Source organism: Balaenoptera borealis (assembly GCF_965194805.1).
Source record: "Balaenoptera borealis genome assembly, chromosome: 4".
Taxonomy (NCBI): domain Eukaryota; kingdom Metazoa; phylum Chordata; class Mammalia; order Artiodactyla; family Balaenopteridae; genus Balaenoptera; species Balaenoptera borealis.
Genome location: NC_138861.1, coordinates 101,697,184 through 101,718,078, shown reverse-complemented (window position 1 = coordinate 101,718,078; position 20,895 = coordinate 101,697,184).

Here is a 20,895-nt window from a genome sequence, read left to right as displayed (position 1 = left end):
AGAGATGTTTGGTCTAGTGATTTATAGATTGTTCCCAGTATTGTTCTCCAGCAATTGATTTTCTAAAAAATAAGTTTTCAAGAGGTGTTTTGCTTTGTGCATAAGACAAAATCGAAGAGTGTTTTCATATTTGGGTCACTTGCTGACTGGGGCTGAATTATTACTTAATAACAGAGGAACAAATGAAGACAAGGAGGGAAGGGCAATACCAACTCTAGTTGCTCTAGTCAATTACCAATTTTCCCCAGCAATCACTTGGAGAACATGCTTTATCATCTTGAGAAATCTTGCTAGCTCTCTCTATCACATAAGGACCTCCGAAAGCCTATTATAAGCTTTTGCAATGTGGGTACTAGGAAACCAGAGTAAACAACATGGGTACAATCATTTCTTCCCAGTCATGAAGTCATCTGCAAAAATCAATTTCACCTGAAGTTTTGTCCATGACTCCCTTTCTCTAGGCTTATTTTTTATCATACTATATTTGGGCATGAAATATATAATAATTCCTTCTATTTTTGCACATGACATTTATAAAGTGATCAGAAATGGATGTTAAAGTGCTTTCAAAGCAGAAAAGCTCATTTGAAAAATTCAGAAAATGTGTTCTTGCTAACATGTCCATTACAAATGTTAAAAATGGGGTCATGTTCGTTCCAGATCACTGGGGCCAAAGGAGTATTTACACTTGCAACATGTTATAATCTAGTGATATGTAGTTTATCAGAAAAATAAGATGTAACTTCCTATTAACTCTTCATGGAGAGTTTTCTTTCTGTATATGTGTTTCTCTTTTTTGCTGCAAATATTTTAATGGGTTTCTGTTACCTAGCCACTTGGGAATAAATTACTTTGATGACTTCAGATTGTGAGTTTCAGCAGTACACTGCCAATTACAGGTGAGAAGCAGGTATGGAACAATCTGCCTCTTCTATTCTAAGATCTTCTGTTTTCCTTGAGCTTGAAGAGACCCTTTGTTTCTTGAGTCAAGTGTTCTGTCTAAAAATCCTTTCTATATGCACTCATCTATATTCATGAATTCAAATACCATCTAGATGCTGATGACCCCCGTATTTATATTTCTACACTAAAAGGTTGCTATAACAAAGTACCATAGACTGGGCAGCTTATATATAATAGAAATTTGTTTCTCACAGTTCTGGCGGCTGGAAGTCTGAGATCAGGGTGCTAGTATGGCTGAGTTTTGATGAGGGCCCTCTTTTGGACTACAGAGTGCTATCTTGTTGTATCCCCCATGGCAGAAAGAAGCCGAGACAGCTCTCTGAGGTCTCATTTATAAGCACACTAATCCCATTCATGAGGGCTCTACCCTCATGACCTAATTACCTCCCAAAGGCCCAACCTCCTGATACCATCACATTGGGGATTAGAATTTTAACATATGAATTTTGGGAGGGATACAAACATTGGGTCCGTTGCACATACCTGACCTCACTTAATCCTGGGTTCTATGCTCCATGAGGGCAGAGGCTGCATATCCTTTCATTGCTTTATCTCCAGCACCATACACCATGTCTACTACATAGTTTGTGCAAACATTTGTAGAATAAATGAGTTACTCTTCACAAGTCTGTCAGTACCTGGAGTTAAGCTAACTGTGAGGTTAAGGATACATTTTTCCGACTGCCAAGTCTGTCCAAGACTTCTGACCCCAACAATAAGGAGTTAGGACCCAAACACAAAGTTAGAGGGGGAAGTTCATATAAAACTACCCTCATTTCTGACACCAACTGCAAGTTCAGGAGTTTCTCAAAATCAACCTCAGGTTTGATGATTCCTGGAAAGCTTCACAGAACTCACTGAAAGCTACTATACTCACAGGTATGATTTATTACAGAAAAAAAGAGTATGAGTTAGAACCAGCCAAAGAGGTGTATAGGGTGGGATCTCAGAGGGCTCCAAATGTGCAGCTCCCATTATCCTCAGGATGCTTTATCCTCCCAACATTTATGTTTGACAAAAAACATGAAATACTGCCAACCTGGTAAGATCACCTGAGCTTCACCGTCCAGAATTTTTATTGGGGCTTTGTTACCTTGGTATGATTGACTGACTGATAGATTGATATACCACGTGGTCCAAGGGGTCTATCATGAGTCACCTTTTTAACATAAACTAACAGGTGTGGTTCTAGGGGCCCATCATGAACAACAAAAACACTCCTATCTCTTGAGATCCTAGAAGTTACCTTCCAGGGCCAGAAACAAAAGCCAGACCTCTCTTTGGGCAAGGACAAATTCTTTACTACAATATGAGCATATCCATTTTATAGATTAAATAAAAATATCATACACAATCGTTTGAACAACTACGGTTGGGACACGGGACTATTTGTTTCTAAGGTCCAGCTTCTATCTAAAATAGAAACTTTCTCCCCATCTTGCTAACCCGTTCCACTTCTTGCGTTTTTGATCTTGGTTAATAACACCTCCATTTTTCTAATTTCCCAACGTACAAATATGTGTGCTATCCTCCACTTCTACCTCTAGCTCACAATCCAAATAAGTGCCAAGTCACATCAATTCTATTTGTTTCGGAAATACCTCTCAAATCTGGCTCTTTCTCTTCACTCTTTACTGGTAATGTGCTAGATTCAGTTTTCATTATTTCTGACATAAAATTGTGCCATGTTGCTTTAAGTAGCCTTCTGTCTGCATTATCTACCCACACTCATTATTTCTACTTGGTCATCAGACTGACCTACCAAAAAAAGCAGAGGTATTCATATCACTGTTCTTTTAAAAAATTTGCATTGGATCTTTAATGTTCATACATAAAATTCAAACTCCTTAGTATGACTTACTTGGCCTTGAACAATCTAAGTCCAAATTACACTCCAACCTCCTCTCCTAACAGTCCTTTCTATATATTCTCTGATCCTGGCCCACTGGACTTTAACCATGCCGTGAACATAATAAGATCTATCACGATTCTGTGCTTCTATCATTACTTTTTGCAAGAATTGTCCTTGTATCCCTTTTCACCTGTCATAATTCTTTTAATTAAAATTTAGTTCAAATGTTACCTCAATGGTGATGCTTTCATCCACTTTTCCACACAGAATTATATGCTCCCTTTCAGAACTGCCACCATCTATTATTCCCGTTTCAGTAATAGTGTCCAACATACTATATTTTAATTTACTGATTTACGTGTCTCTTCAATTACACTATATATACATTTTGATGGCAGGAACTCTGTCTAGCAAATGACTAGAGAAATCCTCACACTTAGTAGGGGATCATAATATAGTTTCTGATGAATGTAAGCCCTTTGGATGCGGCACTGTGTCTTATTCCTCATTGTATCTGCCATGGCTACTACATAGTAAGTGTTAAATAAATCCTTGTTTAAAAACTAAGCTTAATGAAGGAATAATGTATGAAGTGAGTGAAGGAATGAATATTCAGTCTCTGCCAAAACCATCAAATTTGGCATTATATCTCCCAGGTCACTGAGTTTAATCATTTTAATGCCATTTTTTAGGGTAAATGATAAAAGTAGCTATCTTAAAATAAAGCAAATGCAGTTTGTAAAATTAATCTAATCCCCTGGAGCTAATTCCATGAGTTTTAGTGAAATCATATTTGATTCATTTCAATGTATAAATATTTATGTGGGGCATAAAATAGGTCCAGAACCATTTCTTAGGCACTAAGTAGTTTTCAAAGGTAAATAGCACACAGCACCCTCCCTTTAGAACATTCAGAGTAAAATAGTAATGGCACAATTAGAGCCCATGCAATGTGAATTATATCACATGTTCAAAACAGTGTCAGGACTCAGAGTGGGTGTGATCAAATCTGATCTGAGGGTCAGCCAATCAATGCACCATGCCTTGGGGAGGATAAAACCACATTCAAGAAGGCAAAGGTGAGAGAAAGGAGCATTTTTAATGAAGGTATTCCCAAACATGGAGGTGAGAAGTGTATGGAGACAAGTAGCCAGGCGGTTCAATGGTTACATTGGATATGTATGTGCAAAGCACCGCTTCTCAAAGTGTGGTCTGTGGAACCTCTGGGAGCCCCCAAGACTCTCAAAGAATTCATGAGGTGAAAATCATTTACCTCTTACACCATGTTGGCATTTTTACTAATGGTGCAAAAGCAATGTTGAGTAAAACTGTTGATTACTTAGCAGAAATTAAGGCCAACTGACCAAACTATTGGCTAGTAATTCTATTCTTCACCGCCATATACTCACAGGAAGAAAAAAAAAAGCCAGTTTCTTTAAGAATGTCCCTGAAGAAGTAGTTAACATTTTTAATTTTATGAAATCCTGGTCACTGACTACATACCTTTTTAATCTTCCATTTTGCAAAATGGGAAATATGCATAAAGTACTTATCTCCAGGAGAAGTAAAACAGTTATCTCCAGGAGAAGCATCTGTGAAGTTATTTGAGTTGCAAGCTGAAGTAGCTGCTTTTTTATTTTTTATCACAGAACACATTTTTCTTTGAAAAAAGATGACTGACAGATTACAAACTACAATTATTAAGACTTTTTAGTATATGGCAGATATTGTCTTAAAATGAATGAAGTGAGTCTGTTACTTTAAAGAAAACAACTGTTAACCATTTTTGCAAAGATAAAATTTAAGCTTTCAAATGAAAATTAGAATATTTGAAACTATCACTTAATATCATAAGTTTGATCACTTCACAATTTCCTGATGAAATTGGTTATTATATTAATGAATGTGTTTTTTGTATTGTACAATGAAATGTATCAACATTTGAAAGATCTTCCACAATTCGATGAATCAATGTTTTCCAAAGGACTAATTTATGGATAAATGATCCATTCAAAATCCAAAATAGATGCATGTATTTTAAAGTAACAGAGTACGAAGAGGCAATTGATATGTTTTCCAACTGCATGATGCAATTAACCTTTAAGAAAATACTACTTGTCAAGTTTTGGTGTAATATCAAACAATAACATTCACCGATTTCTGAAAAGGCTATTAAAGTACTCTTCAGTTTTCCAACTACATGTCTCTGTAAGACAGAATCTTCTTTATATACTTCAACCAAAATAATGTACTGCAGCAGATTCAATACATAAGCAGTTATAAGAACCCAGCTGAATTCCACTAAACCAGACATTCAAGAGATTTATAAAAAAGGTAAACAGTGTTATTATTCTCATAACATTTTTTGAAAACAGTTATGTTTATAATATGTAACTTTTGTTAACATATAATATAGGGTTATTATTTTTAAATTAATAAATAAAGGTATTTTTAAATTTCTCAATTTTATTATCAAATATGGAAATTATCAATAGACATGACTACACAAGCTCTTTGGAATCCTCAATGATTCTTAATAGTGTAAAAGGATCTGAGACCCAAAAGTTAGAGAACTACTCGGGTAAGGAAATGGCACAAACATTTTCAATCATTCTATATAGAGAATACTTGCTATATGCCAGGTAGGCTATGTTTATAGCAGAAAAATAAAAAGCAAACCTAATCTCTGCCCTCATGAAGTTCATGGTCTATTGAGGCATGAAGACAATAATCTATCACAAAATTTAATCTACACTTACTGCTGACTGTCATGGCCCAAAAAGGCTTAGAACAACGTGTTTGGATAAGGAGAGAGAGAGAAAAATTGCTATGTATAAATGCTTGCAGAAAGCAATAGGAAACCGCTGAAATTGTTTTCTTTTTAATTTATTTATTTCGCAAGAAATATATTCAACATTCTTTAAATCTTTCTGCATTATACATGTTCGTTTTATTTTAAGGTATATTTAATGTAAGTGGCACACAGTTGCTTATTTTATCCAGTAAAACAATCATTTTAAGTTGGGGAATCTGTCCATCTATATTTAACACAATTACTGATAGAACTGATTTTAAATTTACCATCATCTGGTTTACTTTCTATTTGTCCCACCTGCTCCATCTTCCTTTTTTCTCTTTTTTGCCCCCATATGATTTATTATTTATATCACTTTTCCCCTCTATATTGGCTTGAGTATCATGCTCTTATTCAGTCCTTCAGTGATAACCCTATATTTGGCTTTCTCAGTCTCAGAACTATTGACAATTTGGCCCAGATAATCCTTTGTTATGAGACAGGTTTTCCTGTGCATCATAAGATTTTCGCTGCACTTCTGGCTTCTATCAATGGAAAGTTAGTCACATCCTTGCAGTTGTGAGACAATGAAAAAATGTCTCCAGACATTGCCAAATGTTTCTCAGAGGACAAAATCACCCTTGGTTGAGAGCTATTGCCCTTGACCCATCAAGTTTTAATATAAATAAGGACTTTTTCCCCTTTTCCTGGACATGCAAAGGCCTTTCATCATTTATCTCTGTTTACCCCTCCTCTCAATTGTTACAACATACCTGTTGCTATTTTAATTCTCTTTGTATTTCAAACCCCATAAGAAATTCTATTGTTTTACACCCCCAATATTTATTTAGACTTATCCACATGTTTACTTTTATGCAGCTCTTCACCTCTTCCTGCAACTCTGAGCTTCTAAATATGATAATTTCCCTTTTGCCTGCAGAATATCCTTATTTTCTCTGGGGTCATATACTGGTGATAAATTCTCCCAGTTTTCGTTTGTCTGAAAATTCCCTATTTCACTGTTATTTTTGAAGACAGTTTCCACAGAGTATATAACTGTAGGTTGATAGTTTTTTGGTTTTTTTTTTTTTACAATTTGAAATTTCATTTCATTCACTTTCTTCATCAGTTGCTTCTGTTGAGAAATCTGCTGTTGGTCTTTGAAGGTAACATTATTTTCTTCCAGGTGTTTTGAAGATTTTCTTAATTTGGGGGGTTTTCAGCAATTTGACTGTGATGTGCCTCAGTGCCTTTGTTTATATTTTTCTAGCTTAAGATTCATAGTGCCTCTTGAATCTGTGGCTTGAAAGCTTTTATGAATTTCGAAAAATTCACTGCCATTTTATCTTCAAATATTATTCAGCTTCATTATCTCTCCTCTCTCCTTCTGAGACTAATTACACATACATAGATATTGTCACTGTATCTCATATGTTTTTACATTTTGTGTGGTGTGTTCTCTATCATGTTGTCTCTCCTTGCTGCATTCTGTATGTTTTCATCTGAGGCAATTTCTATTTTTCTATTTCACTAATTTTCTTTCTGAGCAGAGTCTAATCTGCTGATAAATCCATTCGTTGAATTCTTAATACAGTTGTTGTATCTTTCAGTTGTATAATTTTCACTTGGTACTTATATAAAATACGCACCAGTTCTAACAGAATTCCCAATTTTATTTTATTTCTAAAGCATATTAAGCACAGTTATTTTAAATTCCAAAACTAAGGAATCCATTATCTGTATTATCAGTAAACCTATTTATATTAAGTAATGTTTATTTACATCTTTAATCACATTGTCTTGTTCCTCATATGCCTGTATAATGTTTTTTTTGGGTTCCAAACACTGCATATAAAAAATTGCTGGAATCATTTGAGGCCTTGCATAATGCTATATTCTTCCACATTTGAGCTGAGTAATTCTTCACTGCCTTGGTAGCTTTCCGATTCAAACAAATTTTTTTTGTTCAATTCTTTTCAAACTATCTGAGGTGAAAAACAAGGTTTCCTTTTTTTTTCAATCCTTTACAAATGATATGTGGTCCAACATTGTGGTAACACAATATGGTCCATTTTGCATTATTAGGATGCAGTTCTTGGCACAAGTTCAAGAACCACCTGATCTGGTCTATACCATGTTCAACAAGATTAATGCACTGAGTATGCACTTGGATGTTGCAAAAATATTTAATCGCTAAAAAAGTTTCTAAATAATCTCAATTTCTGACCTTGGTTTCTTGCACATTTGTGGTTGCAGAGGGGCCACACTTTAATGACACTTAGAGGTACAGTTCCAAGTGACAGTAAGGAAATGCTGTAAAGGAAGAGATCTAAAATAAGCAAGACCTACTTTGCCTTGAGTAAAAAAAAGTCTATGCTTCAAACTAAATTTATATGATTTAAATAAATAAGTGGGCTAATCTTTAAAGCTTTTGCTCTAAAAAGATTCAGCAAACATTTGCTCAACTTTCCCAGCGGTAGAGGGAACACTACGCCTTGAGGATTACCTAAAGCTAACCAGATAACACCATCTACATATGTACTAACACCTCATTAATTCAGAATCTGGGATAATTTGGCTAAATAAATTAATAGTGTAAGAAGAAAAGCAGTAAAGTGTTTAAAACCACTCAAAGAACCACATTTTCAATCATTCTCAAATACTTTAGAAGCATCCTTTCTCTTATAGAAATAAAGGACATGCTAATTACAAACTCTTTCCATGTATTCTTTAGAGCAATTAGCCTCAAAGAAGTGGAAGCAATGCTTTGTGAATTTGTTCTGTCACACTAAATTCATTTAAAATAAACAGAAACTTTTTAAAAATGTTGCTATGAATTTAGCCAAAATTTCCACTCTCAGTTAGTCCAAATTAGAAGCTTTAACTAGAATATTAATATATAAAGTATAAAGCTTTTTAGTAGACTATTTGGGACATCTGCTGCTTTGGTCTGACCAGCATCCATTCCTCTTTTTGGTAATACAAACCCAATTTTTCTTAGAACCTTCTCTAAGTCCAAGTGATTTGGGTGGTTTGAACCTCACTACTGAATCCAGGGGTAACGTGTGAGCCAGACATGGCTAATCAGAGATTTCCTTTTTTCTGACTGCAATTGCTTGTTCAAAGATTGGCATGTGACTCACAGTGGGCCAATGAAAGATGTATCCAGAACTTTTGTGAAAACTCTTAGGAAAGAAATGTTTTCCTGCAGACGTTTACAAAGTAGGAGGTTGTTAAGCCTGAGGCTGCACGTGAGCAAATTTCTACCATCCATGGACAAAGAACAGCTGAAAATTAAGCTTACAACAAGTAAAAGAGGAAAAGAGTACCAAGAGAAGGAAAGAGACCAATACCTAATGCTTCCTGAGAGCCTGGCTCAAGCCGGACCCTGAACTAAATTTGTCTTATCTGTGAGTCAATGCAATAAATCTATGTTATTGTTAAAATCAATTGGCTCGTTCACTTGTAAGAGTTTTGACTAAGTTCACTGCTTATTTCATTATGTGTAGAGGGCCACAGCACGTGCTGGTAATAAAAAGAAGTTCAGGAAATGAAATCCATTATAAGGAAATTATAATACTGTTGGATGGACAAGATATTAGTTGTCTACTCAAAGGCAAGAACTTCTGTCATTTTATATTATCCTGAGTGTCTAGCAAAGTAGGCATTGAACAAGTATTAATTGAATGAATGAATGCATGCACGAATGCATTTGTATATATACTCATTCATTCATTCAACAAATATTGACTGAGGATCCATTATGTCACTATTCTAGGAGCTAGGGAAACAACACTAAGCTAGAAAAAGTTCCCTTCTCAAAGAGTTTCAATTCTAGCTTATATAAATATTTTAAAGTTTTGAAACTCCTCTTCCTGCAGTTTCTAACTCCCACCCATTTTTCATTATTCTGTTGTTGTTCTTAGTACTTAGTCACTATCTAAATTGCTATGGATTTTGTTTATTTATCCTGTTTATGTTATACATCCTCCATTAAAATGCAAGCTCCTTTGCTTTATCTGACTTATGTGATATAGCATGGACTAAAGCCCTGAAGAATAGAAGACAGTTTATCCTTCTGATTCACTTTACATTTCCAATGCTAAGACATGTTCCAAATATCAAGGTCTTGCCAGGAAAGAGCACATTCAAACTGGCTGTTTATGACAAATTTAATCAAGGGACAATTTATAGAAGTGTGGGCAGCATGAAAGGTAAAGAAGCAGGACTACTGCAACAGAGCGCCATTAACACCCTCAAGCTTGAAAAGTACACAAAGAGGGGACAGATCCCAGAACCCAGAGATAATAGCTGTGATTGTAGAAGGCCGCTCAGTGAGAGCTGTGGCCGTACAAGTCCTGCAAGGAGAAAGCCGAAGGCCAAAAACCAGGTTCTACCTTACTTTCTTCCCTCTCTGCCATCTAGAACTGGTTCCTACCATTGACCAAACCCAACTGGAGACCAAATGGCAAGGGAGATCATTGATATCTGTAGCCCCATGAACGAGCCCAGGCAAGAAGAGCAGGAAATCCACCCAGCTGCACCCAGATCAAAATGCAGAACTGTGAGTGAATACATCATTGTTATTTTAAGCCATTAGTTTTAGGGCAGTTTATTACACAGCAACAGATAACCAAACTAACATATAATAATAAGGTCAATTAAATTTTAGCAATGATTTGATCCCTAAACGTTTAGAGGTTTTATCAAATGTGATAAGCTTAGCATTTACTTAACATTTTAGAAATTTTTGCCAACTTTTTAAGAACGTTCTTCAAGAGGGTTGAAGATGTATGGTGCCCTTTCTACCTGTAGTAGGAACTAATTTCTAAACTGATGTGCACCCTTAGAAACAAAAAGTTTAAAAGTGACATTACAGTGCATTCTGCTCATACAATAGAGATCGATGCAGAGCCCTGCATGTTTTAAAGAAAATTCTGCAGACAAATCAAAATTTAAACACTACACTACCCGGGTGAAGAAAAAGTAGTTATTTATTTCTTTTCATTGATCTTCCTCATGAGTCTGACTGCAATAAGTAGTAGGAAATAAAACTTTAATTTTAATTCAATCAGGATATAATGGAATAATTTAAAACGTCTCTTAAGGTAATTTACCCTCTTTAAAATGACTCTTTTCTTTCTTTCTTTTTTTTTTTTCAGATTTGGGCCCTCTTCCAGCTACTCCTCTTCAAGGTAGCATTTGCACGTAACCTAGAAGGCTTTTAAAAATCTCTTAATATTTCTAACTTTTAAAAAATGGCAAAAGTGGGGGGCCCTGGTGCCTTGCTGGCCCCTAGTTGCACTGTTGGGGTTTTCATGATCTGACCCTCTCTGTAGATGTACTACTGGCATTTGCTGCTGAAGTCTGCGATTTGTCTACCTCTTGGTCCTTCTTGCTCAGCCCGATCAGGTCCTGGTGCTCCCTGCTGCTGATTCAGCCTCATCGTCATTCTCATTGGTCCTGCAGACCCCCAAGGACCAGCTGTCCTTGCCACTTTGACCCAGACTCAGGTGGTCCACCTGCATTTTGTGTTCTGGTAATCACTTTCATCACGCTTTCAGTGGCCTCAACATGAACCTTAGGGAAGCCTGTGGGAACTTCAGGGTTCCTTCCATGATTCGAGAACACTAAGTCATCTAACCATGTGGTTTCCTAAGGGTGTTGCAAGGGGATCCTAACATTCAGGTTCCCAAAGATTCTATCTAGAGGCAGGGCAAATTCCCACTGCTATTAGCTTTACCTAAATCTTATCTAACCTACCTCCTCATCTCAGACTTCTGTCTGAACACAGATTAACACACAAGTGGCTCAACTCTGTTTCTTCCCATTTTGTCTCCATCATCCCTCCATAATCTCCCAGAGAGACAAGAACACGGTTTCCCTCTTCTTTCTCTATGGCCAAGCAATCTTCCCATGTCATAACTTCTTAGACCTACTCCCACTCTTTTCCCAAGGACATAATGTTAGACAAGGTGCAGGGATAGGGAAAAGGGCATACTGGGAATAGAGAAATTCCCATAATGTTCCAATGGGAACAAAATTGGGAGAACACTTCAAAACATGCTCTTTAAATTTATATTTCAATAAGCGGATGTCAGAAGAGCCTACTTGCTAAGAGTTTGGGGTTTCTAACCTAAACTGCCTAGGATCAAATCTCTCTGATCTCACTGTTAGCTGTGTGACTCTGGGCAGTTCCGAACATTTACACGTCTGTTACGTCATCTGTAAAATGGAGATCGTAATATTATCTACCTCATGGTGTTTTGATAAATGAGTTAATTTCGGTACAGTATTTAGAAATAATACTTTATTAACCCTCCTTAATCACTATATAATGACTATGAGTACATAAGAGATCTATCTCTAAATTAAGATGAAAAAGTGATTCGACAGTTTGAAGTGATAATAATATTTCAGACACTACTTGCCATTGGCCTGTACAAGTTGTTATTGGAGCTTGAGAGAGGCTGAGTTATTTTTTAGTTTTATTTCCCAGGTTTTGACTTTCCTGTTCACTGGGGTTTGAAATGAATCTACAGTAAGCTTTATTATTTGCTCTGACTCAGTGTGGGATAATTGTTATTTAAATAGGCCTGTAGGTGTGTGCTGGGAGATGCTAGGTGAAGCACCAAGGGATCAAAAAAGAACAAATAACCCTGCCCTTGAATTGTTTACTGTTCTATTATGGGAGACACAGGAAAAACAGACTAGCAATGAGTCACTTCCAAGAGGTAAGTGGCAATGTACAATTTCACTGAGCTGATGTCCTTCCACCCAAAAGAGAATTCACCATTTAATCCGAGACTAGACGATGGTAAATTGGACTTTCTGCTCTCCGTTTCCTCCATCTAAATAAACAGTGCAGGACTCAACTAAGTGACACCCCAGTTGTAGAAAAAATAATAATAATATGACTCTCTAGGTACCTAACCTAATCACGGAACCAGGGAGTGATGTAGAAAGGCCCTGGAGTGAAATAAGCTCAGACCTTGTAAAAGATGTGTGCTACAGGTGACACCTCTGTTGATTAGCGGTTGTCACTATAGCCCAGCCTGGGCACCACATGCCCAAGCAGATCCACTCTGGCCCTTTATGGAGATCGCTCACTAGCGTGAATTAAAGCAGAATCTTTGCAAGATCTATTCCCATTTTACAGCCTCATGCTCTACAGAGCATTTCTCGAGGATGAACCACTCTGCTAATTCTTATAAAGACGAGTTTCATTCTTTTCTTTCCAATTTAGGTAAACTTAGCTAGTGTCCTTTAAAAACTTAAAAAGCAAATCATTAGACTGGCTCTATATTTCAATGTCATGTCTATTCATTTCCCTTTAATAAACATCCCTATCTCAACACAGTGTCAAGGAATGAGATAAAATAAAACAAAACCCACAAAATCATGTATCAGTGAATTGACCCAAGAGACAGTCACATAACTATCTCCATTTTACAGATGATGAAACTGAGGCCAAAAGAAGATGCTATTGTTAAAAAAAAAAAAAAGCCTATATTTAAACTAGCTTTAACTTTTCTCTTCCTCATTAAAATTCAACACATTTCATCATAGATATGAGATAAAATGAAACAAAGGAAAAACATTATTCAGGAAGCAAAATTATTTATATTTTATATTTATAGTTGTATTTTTATATTTTACTGTAATGTCTCCTTTTTATGATTTCATTTTTACCACAGTGTTTCTGGTAGATGCTTGCCTTTTCTGGAGAGTTATTTTTCAGTGTATGTTGATGTTAAATGTTTACAATTCTGATTACTTGTTATGGCATCTTTTTTAAGTAGTTGTATTCATATGGGTCATTGCACAACTGAGACAAAAAAGGAAAATGGTCTGCTGGTCTGTCATAACAATAAAGGAAGATTTAAGTTAGAAGTGTGGTAAAATGCTTAGAAATTGAGTGGGAAAATCAGTTTAATTCACTCACCTATTAATAAAATGAAATTGCTTTTGAAAAGGAATAGCTTGGAGCCACAGAAAATAAAGAAAGAGTTCATGTTTGGTTTGTTTTTCCTTAAGAAGCAATAACCATATGTGCAGCCAAGAGAAAGAGCTATAAAAAAAGCAAAGGAAAAACAGCCTGATTTACTTAAGGGTAGATTCATTCTAATGCATGGGGAAGAAGAAAGTTGTGACGAGCAGGCCAACTAAAAAGTCATTAGTTTCATAAGCAGAGATTAAGAATGCTAGAAGAGCTATCTATCTTCAGAACAGCAAATTGGAGTAGGCATTGGTTTTGGTAAATATTAGGGGTTTCTCTTCCTTGTGGGCATATTTCCAGGAGAACGGAGGCTCCTTCTAAGTAAAATGGAATCAGTAGTAAATAAATTGTAGGAGATTATGTACGAAAAGGATTTTCAATCCTACTTCAGTCAAACAAATGGGTTCAGACATTTAATTGTTCCTGTTTTACTTACATATTTATTCCTCATAGAATCCTTCTATATGGTGCTCATACTACTCACTTCCTGGAATGTTTCTTTCCTAAATTCAATTTAAAAATATATTATGAGTATATTTTATATGCCAGACACTCATATTGTAAAATGGGAATATAAAGATAAATAAGACTTGCTTCCAACCTTCAATACACTTTCCCCACATTGAACTCTCACTGTCCTTAAATCCCACCTCAATTTCCACCTCCTTCGTGAAGACTTTTAAACTATTCCATTACACTACGTATCTCCCATTTGAAATCCTATTTGACTCTATAGTTTAGCATCTACTTTTTTCTGTGATTTTTTTAGATCCACTTGATTACTCATTTTTTTCAGTAAATAATGATCATCTAATATCTACTATCATGTTTTAAAAGACTGAGGATACAACAGTGAAGAAGACGGAAAAGGACCCTACTATCAAGGTGCTTATATTTACATTCTATATATAAGTAAAGAAACAAGAAAATTTGAACTATTGATAGGTACTATAAAACAAAGTCATGGGATTGAGTGATGGAAGGAGAGATAAGTAAAGATAGGTAACACTCATATAGCACTTATTTATGAAGTCAAACATAACTGTTCTCTTGATAAAGGCACTTGTTAATGGGTTAAGAGCCCACCCTAATCCAGGACGATCCCATCTCAAGATTCTTAATCTAAACACACTTGCAAAAACCCTTTCTCCAAGTCAAGTCACGTTCACATGTTCCAGGTGGAAAAGATCTTTTGTTGACGGCCGCCATTCAATCCACTACAAGTCTTCAACCAAGCTTCTAAAGTAGGTAACACTGTCATCTTCTTACAGGTGTAGACACTCCAATACAGAAAGAGTAAATAATTGCTGTGGCCACTCAGCTCGTATGTAGTGGTGCGGGAGCTTGCAGTGAGCTACTGGCTTCATGGTCAGTGTGCTTAACCACTCTTCTCTGTGGTGTTAGATCAGGGTTCTCTGCAGGGATGAAATCTGTATTGAGATCTGGATAATGAGAGAGCATCCAGGTAAGAGGAACTACAACTGCATGTGTAGCAGTTCTGTCTTCTCAATCAGATGGTACTGAAGGTTTGAAACGTGTAAACATTAGTCCTATGTAGTTGAGAGTCTATGCACCTCCCCTTGGCTCTTGATGGCCTTCTGGCTGTAACTGACTAAGACAGTTTCGTGGAAGTAATGCTGTGTGATCTCTAATGCTGGGTCTTAAAAGGGGATGCAGCTCCCACCTGGGTCATAAAAGGGGATGCAGCTCCCACCTTGTTTGCTGGCTAAGGCTTGGAGCGCTGGGCCACCCCTGAGAAGTCTGGCTACCCTGAGGCTGCCATGTTGTGGGGAAGCTAAGTCTTGTGGAAAGGCCACCTGTGCTCCTTGCAGCCCGCAATACTAGTCATCAAGTCCTCCCAGCCCAGGTGCCAGGCACGTGAATAAACAAACCTTCAGATGATTTCAGTAACCAGCTGTGGAGTTAACTTCAGATTATGCATCTTCCCAGATAGGCCAAGATGTGACATGGCAGAAACAAGCCATGGTGTTTTCATGTCAAAATTCTTGGCCCATGGAATTTGTGAGTATAACAAAATAGTTGTTGTTGAATGCTACTAAATTTGGGGTGCTTTGCTATATAGCAAGTAGTTACCAAATATAGCTATGCCATTTCTTCTACTGACTTTCCTAAATCACATCGCACAGAGCTGAACACAAAATAGGTGTAGTGTGGTATAGAGGAGAAAAAAAAGAGGAAACAGGTATTTATCAGCAGTTGGTCAGGAGACCAGAAATCACTCTGGCTATTTTAAATAGGAAGAGAATTAAGACAGTAAATTAAGTGCTTAGAAACTTTTGGAAGAACTGGACGAAAAAGGTCAAGAAACTCGCTGCTGATTTTTAGGAGCTCAGAAAGATCAGGGAAGCAGAGAAGTTGACACTGATGGACCCTACTGCCTGCAGCATGGTAACAGGTGTTTTGCAGGAGTTCACAGGAAGCCACTGCAAATTTCATGTCTGCTGTCTGGCCATGTGCCTGCCAGGAGCTGCTGCCAGAGAAGAATGGTTTATCTTTGCCTCTCACCTTCTAAATCTATCCTATAAACTAGATTCTACATCTGGGGGACAACCTTAATGGGCAGGAATAGCACTGAGATCCAACAATATGTGGCACTGTCTGCTCTTCTGGATACTCAGGGTTCATATATAACCTTATACATATACTTAAAACTTCAAAGCAGTAATACAAGAACATTTTTCTTCTGCTGAATATGATCCAATTATCGCTCACATGAATAATGACATGTTCATCCTCTCCCCAAACCAGGACACCCAGTCTTACCAGTAACTACCCATCTCTGGGTGATGTTCACTACTCTTGTAGTTCAGTTACAATTCCCTTATTTATTTTAAAGACTACATTATAAGGTAACTACCACCAACACTCTTAATACAATGAGGAGGAAAAAAAGAAATTGGTAAATACTTCTATATATAGCATTCAAAAAAGAAAACGCATAGCTATTACGATCCTCGGTTCCGTAACTGGTGGCCCCATGCTCCCTATGTGCTCAGCCAAATCTCAGCTGGTGATGGTTCTTTACTTGATGGAATAACCCAAATCTCCATTCCTGAGGAAATGAAACATCAGCGGTCTTGATGGTGCTGAGTTGCTTTAGTCTTCCATTTACTTTGATCTCTAGGCACTGAAGGACTAAGAGGGGGTCTCATAAAATGCCCTGGGTTCCAAAAATCTCCTCCTGACCGTGCTGTGTAGCAGCAACCTTATTTGTTCCTGATGATCAGGATCAATCACCCCAGACAATATAGTAACTCCCTTTCTTAACTGTCATTTCACTGGTATGAAGAACCCAAATGACTAGCTGATATCCACAACGTCTAGTCAATGCAACCTTTAGTGGTTACTGCTAGACTCTTTTCTCCATTATGAACTAAGACCTCAAAACCATCAGATCCAAGCATTGCAGGGATGGGAAGCACAACTTTACAAGTAGACCTTCAGGGATAATAAGAAGAAGGGGCCATTTTCTTTCCACCCTTTTAATTCCAAGACCTTTATATTCTGGATATGGGAGAATCATAAACTGGTCAGACACTCCAAGAATACATCTCATTGGACAGAACCCCCGTCTTCAAGGCACTGTCAGCCTTTTCAATCAATATTCCATTCCAACAATCTATCTGTGTAGTTGCTTCTGGATGATTTGGTAGATGGAAAGCCAGTGAATTCCATAGATATGAGCCAATGCCCCATTTCGTAAGCTGTAAAGCAAATGCAATGTGTGACACATCACGATAGTGAATGAGGCATTCCATATCTACATGAGGCATATCCACATATCCACATTCTTGCCAACACTTATTTTTTTTCTTTTTGATGATAGCCATTCTAACAGGTGTGAGGTGATATCTCACTGTGGTTTTGATTTGCATTTCCCTGGTGATTACTGATGTTTAGAATCTTTTCATATATCTACTGGCCATTTGTATATCTTTTCAGAAATATCTATTCAGGACTTTTGCCCATTTTTTAATTGGGTTATTTGTTTTCTTGCTATGGAGTTGCTTGTGTTCTTTATATATTTTGGATATTAACCCCCATCACATGTATGGTTTGCAGATATTTTCCCCATTCTGTAGGTAGTCTTTTCAGTCTGTTGACTGTTTCCTTTGCTGTGCAGAAGCTTTTTAGTCTGATACAATCTCTTTTGTCTATTTCTGTTTTGTTGCCTGTGCTTGGGGGGGTCATATCCAAAAAATCACTGCCCAGACCAATGTCAAGAAGATTTTTCTTGTAATCATTTTATGATTTCAGGTCTTACATTTAAGTCTTCAACCCACTTTGAGTTGATTTTTGTATATGGAGTGAGATTAGTGTCCAATTTAATTCTTCTGTTGGAAAACAAGTTTTCCAACAACATTTATTGAAGATACCATCCTTTCCCATTGTGTATTCTTGGCACCTTTGTTAAAGATCAATTGACCATAAATGTGTGAACTTATTTCTGGGCTCTCTATTCTGTAACATAGATCTATGTTTCTGTTTTAATACCAGTACCATGCTGCTTTTATTACTAAAGCTCTATAGTATATTTTGAAATCAGGTGGTATGATGACTTCAAATTTGTTCTTTTTGGTCAAGATTGCTTTGGCTATTTTTTGTCTTTTGTGGTGCCATATGAATTCTAGGATTGCTTTTTCTAATTCTGTGAAAAATGCCACTGGAATTTTGATAGGGATTGTTATCAAATAGGGATTTCTATGGACATCTTAACAATGTAATTCTTTCAATCCATGTACACAAGATATTTTTTCATTTATTCATGTATTTTCAATTTCTTTCATCAGTGTTTTATGGTTTTCAATGTACATATCTTTCACCTCCTTGGTTAAATTTATTGCTAAGTATTTTATTTTTGTGATGCTGTTTTGAAGCTATTTCTTTTTTGGATAGTTTGTTGTTAGTGTATAGAAATGCAACTGATTTTTTGTATGTTAATTTTGTATCCTGTAACTTTACTGAATTTGTTCATTAGTTCTAACAATTTTGTGTGTGTGTGTGTGTTTGTGTAGGTTTTACAGTTTTCTATATATAACATCATGTCATTTGTAAATAGAGACAATTTTATTTCTTCCTTTCCAACTTAGGTGCCTTTTCTTTTTCTTGTCCAACTGCTTTGACTAGGACTTCCAGTACTATATTGAATAGAAGTGATGAGTGGGCATCCTTCTCTTGTTCCTGATCTTAGAGGAAAAGCTTTTTAGCTTTTCACAGTTGAGTATGATGTTAGCTGTAGGTTTATCATACACGACCTTTATTATGTTGAGTTACTTCCTTCTATCCCTAATTTGTTGAGAGTTTTAATCCAAAAGCTCTTTTCTAGATCTAGCTCTCAAGTCTCTTTTATTTGACTTGTCACTCCCTGCTTCTCTCTTAATAGAATGGCTTCTGCCTTGAGGCTATCAGGCTAAAACAGACCACATCCTTAACCTGTTCTTTGCCTCAACTGGATCCTTACGGAATTTAATTGCTCAAAGTATTCCTCAATCTCGTGTATTCTACTCTATGTGATAGAGAAGCATTTGGTTTTTCCAATCCTCCAAGATTTCACATGTCTGGACTCTTTTTATATCCTTTCATTTCTGCTGGCAAACTGGTAAATTCTCATCTCTTGTAACTTATACATTAATATAGAAGTTCTTTTCAATCACTTTTCCTAGAGCTGCTGGCATAGGAGGTACATTGTCTGTCTTTCAACACAGTACATGAAATAGTTTCACCAAATGTTTTGCCACCACATAACATGGGTCACTATCTTTCCACCTCTGCCATGAGTTTCTTACCGTTTATTTCTCGCCATTAAATCAAAGATAACTTATTTCAAATTTCTATAATGGCACCACTCTACTTCTAGTATCCATTCCTCTATTAGTCAGGGGAAATAACACTAGCTGGTAATATAATTAACTTCAACACCTCAGGGGCTTAACACTGTAAAAGTTTATTATTTAATCATTCATGGTCCGGTGAGGTTGGAGCAGGATTCTGCTTTATAACATCATTCAGAGAATCAAGCTCTTTCCATTTTATGATGCCACCAATCAACTCATGGTTTCTGGGTTCACCATGAGAAAAGAAAGTGAATAATAGAGAACTGCACGTGGAGCATTTTTATGGTCCAGGCATGTATCACTTCTGCTTCATTCCACTGGTCAAAACTGTCACAGAGACAAATCTAACAGAAGGAAGTTGCCAAATGCAGTTCATCTGTGTGCCCAGGAGGAAAATAAAATGGGTGCAGTGAACACAAAGCACTGCCTCTGATTTGAAATCAGGCAACTGGTTCATTCTCAGTTCTACTACTTACTAGTTCTGTAACTTTCTGATGGTATTTCTTCATCTGTGAAATGACATTTATACCACAAAATTATTTTCTTGTGGAGAATTCTAAACCCAGCCAAATTATTAATTAGAGAAGGGTAAAGTGAAGACATTTTCAGAATTGTAAGATGTGAAGATGTGATAGATATCATTTTTCCTTTTCTTCCTTGAAATTAAAAATGTATATGTAACTAATTCTGGCCAATAGACTATGAGAAGTGAAGCCTATCAGTTCTAAACTGAGAGAGTGAAAATTCCCCTGCTCCCCTAACCCCTCAGCAACTTTGACCTTAGAATACAATTATTGTGCCAATAAAAGATGGAAGCATGTCTGTCACCTTGGGTTCTGGAACAATTATATAAATTAATATGAGGAACAGAATACTGTGCGCACCTCCACTGCACATGTACCATGAACAAGCAACAAACATTTGTTTGGTTAAGCAACTGAGATTTGAGGGTTAATATGCTTACAAAGCCTGGTGGATCTCAACCAGAGTTGATGTTGCCCTGCGAGGGAACATTTAGCAGTGTCTTGAAATACTTTTGCTTACCACAACTGAGAGAGTGCTACTGGCATCCAGTGGGTAGAGCCCAGGGATGATGTTCTACAATGCACAGGACAGCCCCCCTCAAGGACGAATGATCTGGCCCCAATGTCAACAGTGCTGAAGTTGAGAAACCATAAGAGCCTATGCTAAACTAATAAACAATATCTCAAAAATGTTTCCTGCTGTCCTTCTTGGGAAGCTGCTGAAGAATGTGCTGCCACAAAACAGAGACATAAATCAGAAAGTGGGATTCAAGAACCAAAGAACCAACCCGGAAGAGAGGGAGTTCTCAGGCAAAGGTGATGGTGGTATCCCAGATGCAGCAAGTCTACACATCAGCCAGTTAAAAGTAGAAAAAGAGGATAAAGGGTTGCAGGAATGAGTCCCTCCA